Here is a 16,758-nt window from a genome sequence, read left to right as displayed (position 1 = left end):
TTATGAAACACAAGAGCAAGAACAATGCAGGGAGAGAGTGAGGAAGGGATGGAAGAAAGAGACCAATAGATCCTAGCACACCAATAAGAGCAATGAGACTACAGTGCAGGACAGTGTTTCATATACTTCCCTAAAATTGAAATAATAAGATTCCCTACTTGACCAAGAACATCACAGGTCAAGTTTATAGGACAGTAACTCCTGGGGGAAGGTATTTGCAACATCAAAAATTGGCATGGGCTTATTATTTAGGAAATCATTTTTCTTAAACTTTGGACACAGAACTCCTTCCCTTCTGAAAAATTATTAAAAGTCCCCAGAGCAAATATGTATACATACATGATATTGTGAGATATTTACCATAGGTATTATATATTCACATGATATATATAAATGTTTTCTGATTTAGAAATTGAAACTAATAAATTTTAGAAATATTTATTAATCCATTTCAAAATAATAAACCAATTAAAAGTTATCATATACAGCCAACTTCTATAAAATTCTATTGTTAGAAAACAAAAACTTACTGAGAAGGAAAGGCTATTTTTTACATTTCTGCACATCTCATTCATATATGGTTTAGGAAAAGGCAGGTTCTCATGTTTAATTCTGTAGTGAATACACTTTTATTTGCTGAAAAGAATCTAACTTTACACAGATTTGTAGCAGGAAAAGTATGGGTGTTTTAATATTATTTCTAGATAAATATGGATATTCTTTGTTACCATACCAAAACTTGAAAAGTTTGTTTCTTAATTATTTAATGCCTTTATTTATTTATTTATTTTTATGTGGTGCTGAGAATAGAACCCAGTGCCTCACACATGCTACACAAGTGCTCTACCACTAAGCCACAATCCAGCCCCTGTCATTTACTCTTTGAAATACACATGATGCTGCAAAAAGGAAGAGGGGGCTTTCATAGTAAAGTTCACACAATGTTGCAATAGCTTTTCCTGAAGATGATCATCACACACTCAGCAGAAGTGCTTTATGCATAATTCCCCTTTCATCACACAGAATATGAAAGACCTAATAAGGACTGGCATTTAATAACATTAACTATCATTACTGCTTCATCAAGGGCATTCTTAAACAAATTGGGTATTCTTTTCTTCACTCCCACATGGACATGATAGACACAATTCAATAACTAGTATGGTTTGGTGCCACCATTCAGATACTAAGACATAAGCAGTTTTATTCATCATTGCTGATGGCATCAGTACAAATGTTAGCACAGTGAAAATGGCAAAAACAGCCTTAGAAATATTATGGAAATAGCAATGATTTGTGAACCTCTTGAGTGGGTCCTTGGGACCCCCTACCTTTGCAAACTGTAGTTTTAATTGAGAACTACTGATATGAAATGTAAAAGGGTTATTATTTTGTAAATTATTCACACACACACACACATGCATATACTTACCCACACACCTAACTTTTGAGAAAATCAATTTTTAAAAATGGAGTAAAAAGAAAGGATATTAAAAATTAAGTCAGAGAAAATTAAATGGTAATCACTATAAATTATAAGGAGATACTAACATATAGTCAATAGAATGACAAAACAAAAATATCAGACAATATCAAGTACTGGTAAAATATTCTGCTGTTGATGGTGGGAGTATAAACTGGTACAGTCATTCCCATCTGTTAGTTATTAACAAAATTAAGCATTCTCATTTCTGGGCATTTCTTCTCAAAAAATTTTTGCATAGATGTTTATAGAGAAATGCATACACATAATTATTTGAAAATATATTTTATATTTGCAAAAAGGAACAGAATAAGTAGATTATCCCCAGAGAAAGAGAGAATTAAAATATAGAATGGTTTTGTGTGCATGGCATGTGTGTGTGTGTGTGTGTGAGTGTGTGTGTGTGTGTGTGCATGTATATATTTTAGAGCTCTTGCACAAGAACCAATATTCTCTAAAGACATGACATCTTGGGGCTGGGGATGTGGCTCAAGTGGTAGCACGCTCGCCTGGCATGCTCGCGGCCCAGGTTCGATCCTCAGCACCACATACAAAAAAACAAAGATGTTGTGTCTGCCGATAACTAAAAAATAAATATTAAAATTCTCTCTCTCTCTCTCTCTCCCCCTCTCTCTTTAAAGAAAAAAAGACATGAAATCTTGGCCTGAACTTACATTTGGATATCTAAAAAACATAAGAATATGTGAAAAAGTGTAGAATGAAATGCACACAATGGCACACATGTGCATTTTAAAACATATTGAAATATAAAATCATGTGTTTTCCAATAATTTGCTAGTCCACATAAACACAGGGAAGGTGAAATAAAAGGTCACAGGTCAACTGTGCTAGACTGGTTTCCTATAAAGGTTAGAGGAGTGGGAAGAAAGTTGGGAACAGGTAACAATTTCATATTCAATGGGAAGATATCTTGCTCAGACTGATAATAATTATGTGCCTCGAAATAAAGAGGTGCATCCTCAGGTCAGTGCTGGCACATGATATGCTAAGGGGTGGGAGGAGGAGTCTTTAGTTCCTCTCATTTAGAACTCTATTCTTAAGGATAATGACTTAATATGGCCCTCCGATGCAAGTACAGGTACCTACCTACAAAAGAAATTTCCTAGCCTTGTTCACTGATATCAGATATTGTACATAAGCATTTCAAAAATACTTACATACTAACATAAAATTATTCATTCAAATTTAGGAAAAAAGTGAAATAAGTAACTAATTTTATGAATAGTTCTGTTTTTCTCTAACTTGACATTGTTGCTGAAAGTTGGGATATATTCAGTACAGTTAAGTGTATGTCTGACAGGTAGTTGGTGTGACTACAAATAATTCCAATATCTGTGTGTGGTGCTACACACCTGTAATCGCAGGCACTTGGGAAGCAGAGGCAGGAGGATTGCAAATTCAAGGGCAGCCAAGGCAATTTAGGAAGCTGCTGTATCAAAGTTTTTTAGAAAATGCTAAATAGACTGAGTTGTTGCTAAGTAGTCGAGCACCCTGGGTTCATTCCCCAGAGCTGAAATAAATAATTAACCAAAATACATACACACACACACACACACACACACACACACACACAGAAATAATATGTAAAATGAAACTATACTTTCTAATTTTATATGGAAAAGGTTTTTAAATTCGGGTTTTTAAATTTTTTAATACTTAGGAATTGAAAGAGAAGTATTTCTTTTTCAAGAAATTCCAGGAATCACTGTCAGTTGAAGACCAATAAGAAAGGAAAAGAAATGCCTGATTCAGAATTTATTCTTTGGAGGAAAGTCAAGTTATAATCAAACACTCAGTGGTTATTTGCTTCTTTTCTTCATAAAAAGTATTTTGTAAGCTACTATTTCTTTAAAAAAATATGAATTTAAATAGAATGTTACATTAGAGCATTATGCAACTATATAGTATTCATATAATAATTGTAACTCCATAGCAATCATGATGCATATGAATATATTTTTAAAATATGTACAAAATCCAGGCAATTTGTTTAAATAGACTACTAAATGCCAGGAAATGGAGATTTTTTTAAAGTATTAATGTTTCTTTTTTAAGTTTGAGGTTGTGTATTACCCCATACATAATAAAGTATCAGATAAAGTAATACAATAATCTTCAAGATAGGATGAGTTTTAGTATATGTTCCATCATTAGAATTACCAAAAATATAACAGGCAATTTGCTATTACTGTAAGTAAGATATACACATATCATCAATGTTTAACCTAAAAGAAGAGTACATTGCATAAGGATAGAAAAAAACAAACTGTTAACTACCTTTAGATCAGTAAATAAATATTCCACTTGGACACCAGGTCTTTCTGTTGAGTTAAAATATTGTTTTTATATGAATGTTTTTAAAAATTTTGCATAATTAAAACACCTAAAATTATAAATCATTATCATTCAGGATACTTCCATCTTGATATAGAAAAAGTACACAACCCACAACACACACACACACACACACACACACTTGATTCCTATGACCCAAAACCCTTGTAGAAAAGGGTGGTTAATTGGGAGTTCATAACCATTTTGAATCTTATGTATGAAATATTATATGTCAAGAGCTTTATAATGTTTTGAACAATCAATAAAAAAAATAAAAGAAAAAAAGAAAAAAAAAAGAAAAGGTTGGTTAAGAGAATCTTTTGTTCTCACCTTTGGTTTTTGACACGGACAAAAGCTCTAAATACCTCTGTAATTTCTTCAGTGATAGGAGCATCTGACACAAAATTCCTAAAACCCTTATAATTTCCTGAGTCTTTTGTCCTAAGGTATTCTTGGTGGGCTCCTGCTAGCCTTAGGATGAGAGCTAGTTGCCAGGGAAACCAATTAAATGTGATTAGAGGTTTGGAACTTTCTGCACCACTTTCCAACGTTCAGGGAGGAGCTGAAGATTGAGTTGACCACCAATGGCCTGTGATGTAATCAATTACGTTTGTATAATGAAGCCTCCAAAGAAACCTCAAAGGACAGGTTACAGGTTGCTGAAGGTCCTGGACAGTGGTGCACCAGAGAGAGCAAGGAAGCTTCAAGCCCCTTCTCTCATACCTCACCCAAATCGTCTCTTCATCTGGCTACACATCTGTATCCTTTTTTAATATCCTTTATAACAAACTGATAAACATGAGTGTCTCATTGAGTTCTGTGAGCCTTCTTATTAAGTTAATCAAAACCAAGGAGGGGTAGTGGAAACCTTGATTTATAGCCAGGTAACAGTACAATTTATTGCTTGCAGTTGGTGTCTGAAGAGGTTTTGACAGCATTTAACTTGTGGCCACATGACTCAGGTTAGCATGAGAATTTAGTTAAATTATAGAAGACCCAGTTGGTGTCTCCAGTGGGAAGAAATCACCATACATATCAAAAAAACAGGAGATGGAGTGTTGTGTTGAGCATTAGAATAGGAAAAAGTTTTTCTACCTCAAATACATGTTTTCACCAGTCAGCATGAAAACAACCCTAGTGGGTGCCTTTGTTTAGCAGCTGGCAATGCGAACACACCTCAGGCAAAAAAAAAAAAAAAAAAAGGCAATCATTTGTTTTGTATGATGTGAGAAAACACTTGCGCTTCCAAGCCAATTGTAAATGGGACCCCTTATGACTCAGATTGCAAATAAGCTACTTCAGGGGTTAAAAAAATTATAAAGTTTCCACTTAAAATGATAAGTTAGGATTTAGGCACAGTGCTACACAACAGTAATCCCAACAATTCTGGAGGCTGAGGCAGGAAGATTGCAAATTCAAGGTTAACCTTAGCAATTTAGTGAGGCCCTAGGCAAATTTAGCAAGATTCTGCCTCAAAATAAAAATAAAAATATAAAAAGGTCTGGGGAATTTGGCTCTGTGGTTGAACAACCCTGGGCCAACCCTCCCAAAAAAGTTGTCAAAAAATTACAAAGAATCAAATTTCACTGTTCTGTTAGAAATCTGTTGCACCCCCAAACCCTGGTGCTCTCCACTTTTCCACACACTGGAGTATTCTTGGCCAGGTCCACTCTCCTTTGTTCTTGCCAGCTAAACTGTCCACTACCAAGAGTTAGTTCTGTTTTTACCAGTCTGTCCTGTTTTCTTTTTCTTTTTTTTAAATCTTAATATCTCGTGTTGTTATTCTAACAAGATAATTTAATTTAATTAAATATTCAGTAGCCTCTCCATTCATTTTTATATTTATTATTTTGGTTACCCATAGACACTTGCAATCTCAAAACATAAATGGAAAATTCCAGAAATAAATAATTCATGAATCTTAAATAGTGTTTATTATAATAATTATTGTAACTGCTCCATTTTATTATTTGTTATTGTTGTTAATATCTTATGGCACCTAAATTGTAAATTAAGTTTTATCAAAAGTATGTTTGAATAGGAACAAATCATGATACATGGGATCAATACTGTCCATGGTTTCAGGTATCTAATGAGAGTCTTGTAACATACCCTCTATGGACAAGGGAGGGAGCAACTGTAATTTAAAAAAAAAATGTGAAAAAGAAAGAAGAGGATTTTTTTTTTATGAAGACACATAAAACCTCTCTGAAAAATCTCAAAACAGCAAATTACTAAATACAATCTATAATATTGAGAATATGATTAACATCAAGGATTCTACACTGGAATAACTTCACCAATATGTTAAGAAAAGTAATAAACAATAAGGCATCAGTAATGCATTTGTTGGTGTGGTTTATCCAAGAATTATGACATGTAGTTTAAATACTTTTTATTTTAATCAAAGTTTTTATTAATTATCAAACGCTAGTTCTGAAACTCCAGATAAGAGGGGCTGCCCGTACCCTATACTGTCCCAAGCATGGATCAGTCTTCAACATGAGTTCAGTTAACTATCCTCTTTGAATAAAGATGGGAAGAGAACACACACATAAACATTAAAACCATCATCTCTTATGACTCCTTACATTTCGCAGAACTTCAAATTAAAGTGAAACACCCCCTTACTATATAGCATGAGGCAGAAAAAAGACCAGCAGGGGTGTACTTGGTTTGTTGTTCTAGAGTCTTGGCCAGGCATAGGTTTCCTCTGAATCTCCATCTGTTTTTTCGACTATACTATACTCATCTCTCTTGATTCTCACTGTTGTTAGAACTTCTTCACATGCTCCGTCATTTGAGAATGTGAACTCAGTGTGAATTGTGGCTACTTTAAATATTTCAGTTTGGATGCTAAGTTTGGAGGAATAGTATATATTAAGACAATCAACGACCCTAATAAATAAGTTATATTATCTGAGTCACAGATTTGAGTTCATATGCTCTGAATTTTGAATTTTCTTTTTTTTTTTTCTGGTTACCGCCTATGACCAGTGCAAAAACTAAGGAAATATTGGCTGTCAACACAAGCAGATTCAGAGAAATAAAGAAGAACTAAAAGGAGAAAAGCATCACTATTTTCTCTGCATAATAGACTATGAAGAACAAATTAGAAAATTTTGAGAACAAATAAGAATAAGAAGAAAATCATATAAGTGCATGAGTAGAAAAGAGAACCCCAATAAAATCACCTTAGAAACAATGAAAATAAGATTACCTTACTAGCATATATTTTTGAAATAAATAATTGGTGCTACTCAAAAGAAAATAAATCCCCTTGATGCACAAGTACAGGGCCAGTGAGTACTTTGAAAGAGAGAGGAAAGAGGAAGACTTTAAGGGACTTGGTCTTGTCAAATTGCTCAGGGGTCCATGCCAACAATCCATGTCCTTTGAGTGGATGTTTAGTGGACAACGTAAAGACGAATACCAAAAGAAATCATCACAAACCATTTCATCAAAAGAAATAAATGGAGTTTGAAAATGTTAAGTTTATCAATGTAAAAAATATTAAGAGAGATGTGAAGAGGTTCATTACTTCTAAGAGTCAGCCCAGGCAGGAGAGAGCGGAATCTCTCTGTAGGGTTCCTGTAAATATGGGCTTTTGCTTGGACCCTCTCACTGAGTGGTTTTCGAGTTAAAGTGACAGAGGACAGCACTTAGTGCATTGGAAAGGAAAAATAAACACACAATATCCTATTAGTCTGACTAGAATGTGTTACCCACTACCTCCTCCTCTGATTTTTCTTAATTCTATATATTGCTTTTATCATGCAAATAAAATCTATCAACAGAACAGTTTCTGAGTTTTACTATGAAAATACTTTAGACCTTTCCATGTGTGAAAATATTATTGGTAATGGCAACAAGTGTCCTGAAGTTCTAAATGCTGACTTGGGATCAATTAAACTTCAATACAGAAACAAATATCTCCTAATAAAAAGTTAAAAGGTACTTCTGGGAACCAGAAAACTGTGATGCTCTTCATTTTTATGCACTGAAGATAAAAGAAGTCTGCAAAGCAAAAATATCCTACCACAAAGGGTGGCAAGTTTTCTAGGATATTATTTTCTATTATTATGATATGAGTAAATGAACCAAAAAGGGAAAGAAGAAGACTGAATAGGAGGAAGGAATCTACAAAATACACAGTAACTATTACTAATAACTTCACATCCTACACTATGTTCTGGAATTGTTTTAATCTAAATGACTATACTCTTTTAACTGCATCTCAAAATTAAAGGTAAGATAATACATGTTAGGACTTAAATGGCATTATTGCTTTGTATGTATCAGTTCAGAAAAAAAAAGCATAAAGGACTTACACTTCATGGTTTTTCTTGAGAACTTATGTTTCTGATTAAAAATTTGTATAAACAGGTGAAACTACTGCTTGGATATTTCTTCTTATTATTAAATTTTTAATTTAGACCTAAAGGTAATAGCTAGGAATGTTATTAACTGGGATAACCAGATTATCTAATTTTAGCATAATTTTTTAATTGATACACATTAAATATACCAAATGGTGGGTCTTATTTGGCATATTCATGCATACATAAAAATAAAAACATAATCTGATTGATCTTATTCTACAGTACTTCTCCACCCATCTCTCTGATGCCCTTCCTTTACCTTGCTTGTCTCCCTTCAATTTTCACAGCATACCCCCACCACATTTTATTTTGACTTTTTTTTTTTCTTCCTTTTGGGCTTTACCATATGAGCGTTAGCATAACATTTGTCTAACTCACTTGCATCATTCAAAATTATGGACTCCAGTTCATTCCATTTTCATGCAAATGACATAATTTCATTCTTCTTTATGACTGAATAAAGTTCCATTGTGTATATATATCACCTTTTCAGTGAGTACTTTGAAAGGGAGAGGAAAGAGGGAGTCCATTAATCTGTTAATGGAAACCTAAACTGATTCCACAACTTGTTAACTCTGAATTTTTCTGATAAACATGTATATGCATGTATTTTTTTAGTATACTGACCTTAATTCTTTTTGATAAATGCTGAAGAATGGCATAGCTGGATTATGTGCTAGTTCCATTTTAAGCTTCTTGAGGACTATTCATACTGATTTTCATAGTGACTAAACTAATTTACATTCTAACCAACAGTGTGCAAGAGGTCCTTTCCTTAGTGTTTATTTGTATTCTTGATGATTGCCATTATAACGGGAGAGTGGTGGAATATCATTGTAGATTTTTACATGCATTTCCCTGATGCCTAAAGCCATGGAACAGTTTTTTTTCATGTAATTATTCATGCATACTTCTATTTCTGAGAAGTGTCTGTTCAACTAATTTGTCCACTTGTTGATTTGGTTACTTTTTAAATGCTGAGGGTTTTTTTTTTTAGTTCTTTGTATATTTAGGATATTGGTCTTTTGTGGAAGGAGTAGCTGGAAAAAATTTTCTCCCATATTGTTGATGGTCTCTTCAATTTGTTGTTTCCTTTGCTGCGCAGCTTTTTAATTTTTATGCTATCTTATTTATTGATTCTTTTTTTTTATTTCCTGAGCTGTAGATGTCCTCCTCAGGAATTCTTTGCCTGCATCTATGTCAAATATCAGAAACACAGAGATAATATTCCATAATATTTTAAAATGCCACCTGACATCACAGATTCAGTGCTGCTTATATTCAAGTTTCCCTGAAAGAAGTAAAAAAAGAATTTTTTTAAAAAAATCCTTCCAGGGCTGGGGATGTGGCTCAAGCGGTCGTGCGCTCGCCTGCCATGCGTGCGGCCCGGGTTCGATCCTCAGCACCACATACAAACAAAGATGTTGTGTCTGCCGAGAACTGAAAAATAAATATTAAAAAAAAAATTCTCTCTCTCTCTTTCTCTCTCTCTCTCTCTCCCCGTCTCCTCTTTCAAAAAAAAAAAAAAATCCTTCCACCCACTTATGCATTTCTATAGTAAGGATTAATTTATAATTTCATTGTATTCATATAACCTTTTTGGGTATTGCACTTAAATATCTGATTATGTTTTATTAAAATGGAAGATAAAATATCCTAAATTGTTTTAACATTTTGAACAAATTTGTGAGCAAAACATACTGAAATTTGAAGCCACAGTTTTTCACAACAAAAGGACTTCAGGAACTGCACATATTTTGGGACCTCACATTGTTAGAGGTGAGAGAGACAATCCTGGTGCTATGAGAACACTGGAAGATGGGAGGCAAAGAGGCAAATGCCTAGAATCAGGGTCCCATTCTAACTCTCTGTAGGGTATGCAAAGAGGCCCTACCTTTGTTGGTGCTGAGCAAAATGATGAACACTAACACACTTGCCTGTCTAGATGGAGAGATATGAAAGAAGAAAAATTAGTGGTGCTATCTCTTACGGCAGAACAGATCACTGTAGTTAGAGCCAAATGCTTATCTTAGGAAAACCTAGGATTATAATTGGCTGTGCTATACACTAGCTAACATGACCCTAGACAAGTTTTTAAATATTTATGAGCTAGAATTTCTGCATCTGTATAATAGAAATAAGACGCTGTGTAACTCTTGAGGTTGTCTGGGTAATAAAGGTGATGATGTCCCTCAGGTGCCTACCATGATTTATCTCTCAAGGACTGTTTTCTATTATTACCATTCATTTCCAGGAAAGAATAAAACCAAGTTCCTCATTTACGAATATAGAATAAAAATGAGCAACAAAATAATTACGTGATTCTTTAATTCACACTGATCAGAACCTTTGGCTGTATACATTTTACTTTTCAAAGTGCTTTTATATAGATGATATATTATTTCACTTGTTCTTTTTATTAAACCTAAGAAACAAATTGGGTAATTCTGATCTCCTGTATGGCCCTCAGGGAAAGATGATGGAGAATATGGGTGATCTATATTCTCTTGGAAGTAAGGAGAAAAGAATAATAATAAAAATAGAGAAGAAAGAAAAAACAAACAGAAAAAATTTCTACTTTCCTGACATGTCACTCCTGTGCAACATGAACTCATTACTTCCTAATGTGGAAATAAAATATTTTTACCCATTTTCAAAGGCATAGTTTAATCACTATCAAACAATTCTGTATAGTAAAATATTACATTTTTTGAAAATTTATGAATAATGTGATATTTGTCATAATTTTAATATGATTTTGCTGAACAGAAGTGGGCACCTCAAAAATCTTTTAAAAACTCAGATTGTATTTTAAATAGTTTTATTTCTACTTCCCCTAAGAAGAATAATATAATTTCATCTAACATTTTCTAAACCTCAAAGAACTAATTAATTTTAAATGAGAAAATATGTTCTTTCATTTTTATAATTTCATCAGAGTGTAACCAGAATTTATAAAACACATTATTTTTGATGATCAAAAAGTAACTCATACCACTAGATGTTTTTCGTATAAAATTATATCTATAATTCCATTTCACAGTTAATTTTATGAAAGGTGAACTTAAGTATTTATATGTTTTACATATTTACATTTAATCATATGACTCCAAAATTCTAAGATTCATATGATTTAAAAGTGATGTAAAAAAGTGATATAATAAGTGGTTGGTGGGTGATGTAGCTCAATACTGGAGTGGTTGTCTAGCATGTGTGAGGCTCTGGGTTCAATCCTCAGCATCACATAAAAAATAAATAAATAAAATAAAGGTATTGTGTCTATCTAAAACTAAAAATAGTGATATAACAAAATACTAAGATAATTTTATTAGGACATTCAAAATTATACAAATCAAATTACACTTGACCTTTTTAAAAAAATAAACTGAACTATAGATTCTCTAATTTTGGATAACTTCTCTGTGTTCAAATCTCCAATGATTTCTCTTTCCTACCAAACTTAAACACATACATCTTCCCCTTTGGATCACCAGTTTGTGCAGGATCACCACAACTTATTTTTTCAGCTGCATCATTATATCACACATGTATTGATTTATGCTCTGAATAATTCACTAAATATATTTAACTCATATGATATTTTTTGGATGTCTACAATCTATAAATACCATGATAAATGCAGAGCAAAATATAAAGACAAGAAAGATCTTTGTACTTGTCACACGTAATCTAAACAGGAAAATTCACACAAACAACAATCAAAGACATAAAGCAAAATATTATCAAGTTGTCAAGTGTTATCAAAAGGTCAAGTGTAATTTGATTTGTATAATTATCAATGATACCAAAAAAGGGGAAAAATGCCTTGCCATAGATATAAAGAAAAGATATTAATTAATAGTGACTGCAGACAGGAAGCCAAGATCTAAAAACATCAAGTAGCATAACTGAAGTTGCATGCCAACATTGATTGTTTGGTCATTCCAGTGGGGTAAGAGAAAATTCAGAAAGTAGAGTGTATGTCAGGATGGGGCATTGTGAAGAGTATTATCAAGCTAGAAAGAAGGGCAATTTTTTTCTTTTGCTATGGTAAGTCATCTTGAAGAACCCACTCACCTATTCTGGCAGACTGAAAACACATCTGCAATATAAGTTTCATTTTAAATTAGACTTTGCACTTAACAATCTACACTTAATAATTGTTGTGACACTGCTGCAATCCTCTTTGGATCTGATATAAAACCTGCTATTTTGCAGACTCACTTGAGGTACAATTAATTTCAGATTCTAGTAACTGAAAACCCAAATTAACAGTGGCTTAAAATGTAAAAGAAGTTGCATCCTACCTTGTGAGTAAACATGTGAGTAGGCAGAAGGGGCCAATATACCAGGACTCCAGATGCCTTCTAATTTATTTCCCACTGTATGTAACCTGATGTCATGGCCCAAGATGGAAGACTGAGTTCAGGGAAGGATAGAGAGATGGATGAAGAGGGGAAAAGAGGCCTCTGATTGCTGTGTCTCAGGAAAAGTTTCCCAAACCCACCATATGACTTTGTGTGAGTGCCTTTGGCCTTTTTGAAAATCCATTGACCATATCTATTGGAATGGGAGGTGGGGTAAAACATGCTTAGCTAATAATCCACTTACTATGGAAATAAGTTGAAAGGATATTGGGAGACAGTTAAAAGTCTTGGCTACAACTTTCAATAAATATTTGTTAAATTGATGAGAATGTGCTTTATTAATTACTGGCCAATCTGTGACTATATATCCATTGTATAATCCTCACAACCACTCTAAGAGGCTGAACTAATATTGTTGATGCTTTAAAGAAGCCCTACCTTAGAATAGTTCAATAACTTTGTTCAAGATGACAGTTAATGGCCAGCTGAATCCAGAACTACTGATCTTGAACATGATAGTGCTTTACAACAGAATAACAACTGCTTATGCAAATGTGATTCATCTGTATTATATTAAACACCAAGAGAACAGGTAATGTGGCTTATTTATCTTTGCACTATTTGTTAATTCATTTAATACATAGTGAGCAAATAAAATTTTCCTAAGTGTTAGGATACCAAAAATTATAATAGCATATATTTTTATTAATTAAAGTTTAGTCATTGGAATTGGTAAGAATACAAAGTAACCGCAACAAGTATTATGCATGAAAATAATAAGTTACAAGAACATATAAAGAAGGACCACATCTAGTCCAGGGTTGTGGGGTGATTGGGAAGGCTTCCCTGAGGAAGTAGTGCCTAGACTTCCTCAGGAAGGAATGACTGGTATATGGGAAATGCTGAATAAATATGTCATATGAATAAGTGAATTTGTGAATGTAAATGGAGTTATGAATCATTCTGGAAGATTCTTTTTCCAAGCCTGGAAAAGTTTTCTTCTTCAAGTCTGCTCAAAGAAGTCCCCTATGGCTGGAACTCATAGAGTAAATTCTCTTTATTTTCCAGAGCATAACTGTTGATCGAATTAAATCAAGTGGCTTTTTCCCTCTCCAATGTCACAGAATTAAGTAGAATGTTTTCACATAAGATGATTTGAAATGTTTTATCTATTCACATAATCCCTATGTGGACATACAAAACCTGTTTATTGTACAAATAACTCTACAAGTAGCAACTCAACAAATAGTAGTTCACATATCACAGATTTGAAACTAAGAAAAGCATTCTAAACTATATTAGATAATGTACCCTTCTTTCACAGTTTGTGTACATCTTTCCAAATCTAGGCTAATGCACCTATGAAAGGAAAAGCTAAGATCCATTGGCAATTATATTAAAATGCCTGTCTTGTTTGTTCTGCGAGATAATCACATTTCGATTTAAGAGCTTCTTGAAAGCTGCCATTATGTTCAAATACCAGCTTAGGTTAGGATCCAGCTAGGAAAAATCTAAGATAGTCACATCTACTTCTAAAATTCAGTACTTTATCTCTTAATGGCACTAATGATAGTAATAAACTAAAGAGACCTGAGTTTAATATAGTTGTTTAAATCTGAGAAATGAAAATATAAGTCACATATTATAAACACAGGGAAAAATGCTTCAAAGCTATTGAAGCATTAAGTATATAATAGAAGCAACAAATCTGATAGTCCATTTGTGTAAAAAAAAAAAAGGAGAGCTTTATTATTTTTTCAAGAACCCGAATCATAACAAAATAAAGCAATCTATACGAACTACACCAATGTTAGGCTGAACAGCTACGATTTTAATTAAATATATCAATTCTGGTGAAAAAAGCAGCAGCAACAACATTAAAAACAAATACATGAGAAAACGTAACCAACATGTGATATAAAAATAAAATGCTCTGGAAAACAAACTAATGGAGAATGGATTCATTTATTCATAAAGTCAAAGTTCAGTTCATTTCTTCCTGAGTCCCACACCAAGGTCCCCTCCTCCCTACCCAGGTAAGCTGTCTAAAAAAAGATTTTGGTAGAAATGAAAACAAGAGAAAACTAAATTCTATCTTGGGATTCCCATTTATTCTTTTAAATATCTCTTTCAACTCTATCTCAGGGCTCCGGTGTAGCTCAGCTGGTAGAGCATTTGTCTAGCGTGAACCAGGCCCTTGGTTCAATCCTCAGTAGCAAACATAAACAAACAAACAAACAAACAGAAACCCAACAACAACAACAACAAAATCCCCCCAAAACTCTAACTGACATTACCCACAGTCCCTTCCACTAGGTGTAGCCATGGGACACACAGAGGCCCTTGGCAAATAAGCAGAAGCAACATCTGGCAATGGTGCAGCATTGTAGTGTTATCTACTTTTAATCCACTTACACTCTATTCAAAGTATCATACTCACTTTTCCAACTTTATACTGAACACCATTATCAGGATTTTCTTCAACTGAATAAAAAAAGTGGGCCAACTCCTCCAGAGATTTATATCTGTGTCAATGATACCACCATCATTACCTGGAGCTGTGTTTAATTTTTCTTAATTTTTCTCCTTCCTCTAACGCACAATTTAACGAGTTGTTAATGCTGTACTCCCAAGCCCTTTACCATTTCATCTTTATTTTATTTAATATCTGCCAATCTAATTCAAGACCTTCTTACATCTATCTACCTCTGGGCAAGTCAGGCTGGTTGGTAAGCTCCCCTCTCTCTACTAAAGTTCAATTCAACATTTATTCAATGAAAATTTACTGAATTCTTCTTAGTACTAGGCATTGTGTTGGGTACTCATAATACAGACCACTAACAAGTCATTTTCTTAAACTGACAGTGAATATGCTGCTAAAATCCCATCAGTAGCCATCCCAAAACAACCTTAGTTTCAGTCTAACCATCATGTGTTTTCACACTTTTGCAGATGTTTCTTTTTCCAGAGTTCTTCCTCCTCTTGCTCCTACTTATGCCCAGCTTTTCAGTATAGTAAAGCTTGTCCTTGATGGTCCTGGAGCTTTCTTCCCTCTTCCTTGTAACTTGTTCATCCTGTTGTCTGCCTGGAATAACTTCTTCCTTAATGCCATTCTTAAAGATGCTGAATATGCTAAATTCACCTTTAATAATTAAAATGTAAATGACTTTTCAGTGTTTTCATTATAGTCTGATCACATGGAAAATAGCAACTTCTCCTTTAAAGACTCCTAAGACACAACAGAATTTAGCAATGAAACATTCAAAGCCTAGTCTTTAATGGGGATGTAGATACTTTTACAATCCTTTTGCTTTTTAATTATGACTTAATTATTGAAGGCCTTGTGTTACAGACAAAAACCTTTTAGAAACAATTAAACATTGCCATTTTCACTTTTTGGAGGAATATGAATTTCTAACTAAGGATGACACAAATATAGGCAGGTAAATAACAAAATAGCACCAAGACACCTCAGAAAGGTAGGTCTTGGATTTGTGATGTCTTGATGTCATTCACTCCCTTGAAATGTTTCACACTGCCAGATGTTGAGGCAAACACCTATAATCCCAGGGACTCTGGAGGTTGAGGCAGGCAAATCACAAAGCCAGCATCAGCAACTTAGAGTGGCCCTAAGCAATTTAGCAAGACCTTGTCTCAAAATAAAAGAGAAAAAGGGCTGAGAATATGACTGGGTGGTTAAGCACCAGTTGATGGTACATAGAAAATAAATAAATAAAGCTTCATACTGATATCTCATTTTGAAGAGCAATATGCTATTCTTCAATATCTTAGTTTATTTAATTAAATTTGCTTTTAATAATAAAAGAGAGACCCTCCAAGGTAAAGTGTGTCTCTTTTGCTATATTGTGAGCTTTATCAAGGCTATGATTATCACATTTTCTTATCAGGATCATTAACCTGATAAATTTCTTTGAGGTTTCAGCTTCACAGGTAATGAATGCCCAGAGTTACCACTCTTGACATACTAATTCAGAAACTCTGAGGATAAGGACCATGTTTAAAAAGCTCCTCAAGTAATTTTAATGTAAAGTTTAAGAACCATTGCTCCAGGCTAGAAGTGAACTACTTGTTTATGAACATGTATATATTTTATAGGATCGGATAGTTACTTTTACAAAATTTAAGAAAATTCAAGTCTCTTGCACACCCA

General features: G+C 33.6%; 1 protein-coding gene across 1 annotated transcript in view; it reads right to left on the bottom strand.

The window, feature by feature from the left end:
- The window catches only part of LOC143410781 (EGF-like repeat and discoidin I-like domain-containing protein 3), a 224,590-nt gene that overhangs the window by 11,892 nt on the left and 195,940 nt on the right, over nucleotides 1-16,758 (bottom strand). The gene's annotated exons all lie outside the window — the stretch shown is intronic.

This window comes from Callospermophilus lateralis, chromosome 11 (assembly GCF_048772815.1).
Source record: "Callospermophilus lateralis isolate mCalLat2 chromosome 11, mCalLat2.hap1, whole genome shotgun sequence".
Lineage (NCBI taxonomy): Eukaryota > Metazoa > Chordata > Mammalia > Rodentia > Sciuridae > Callospermophilus > Callospermophilus lateralis.
Note: the sequence above shows the minus strand (reverse complement) of the source record. Positions and strands in the feature narration are given on the sequence as shown.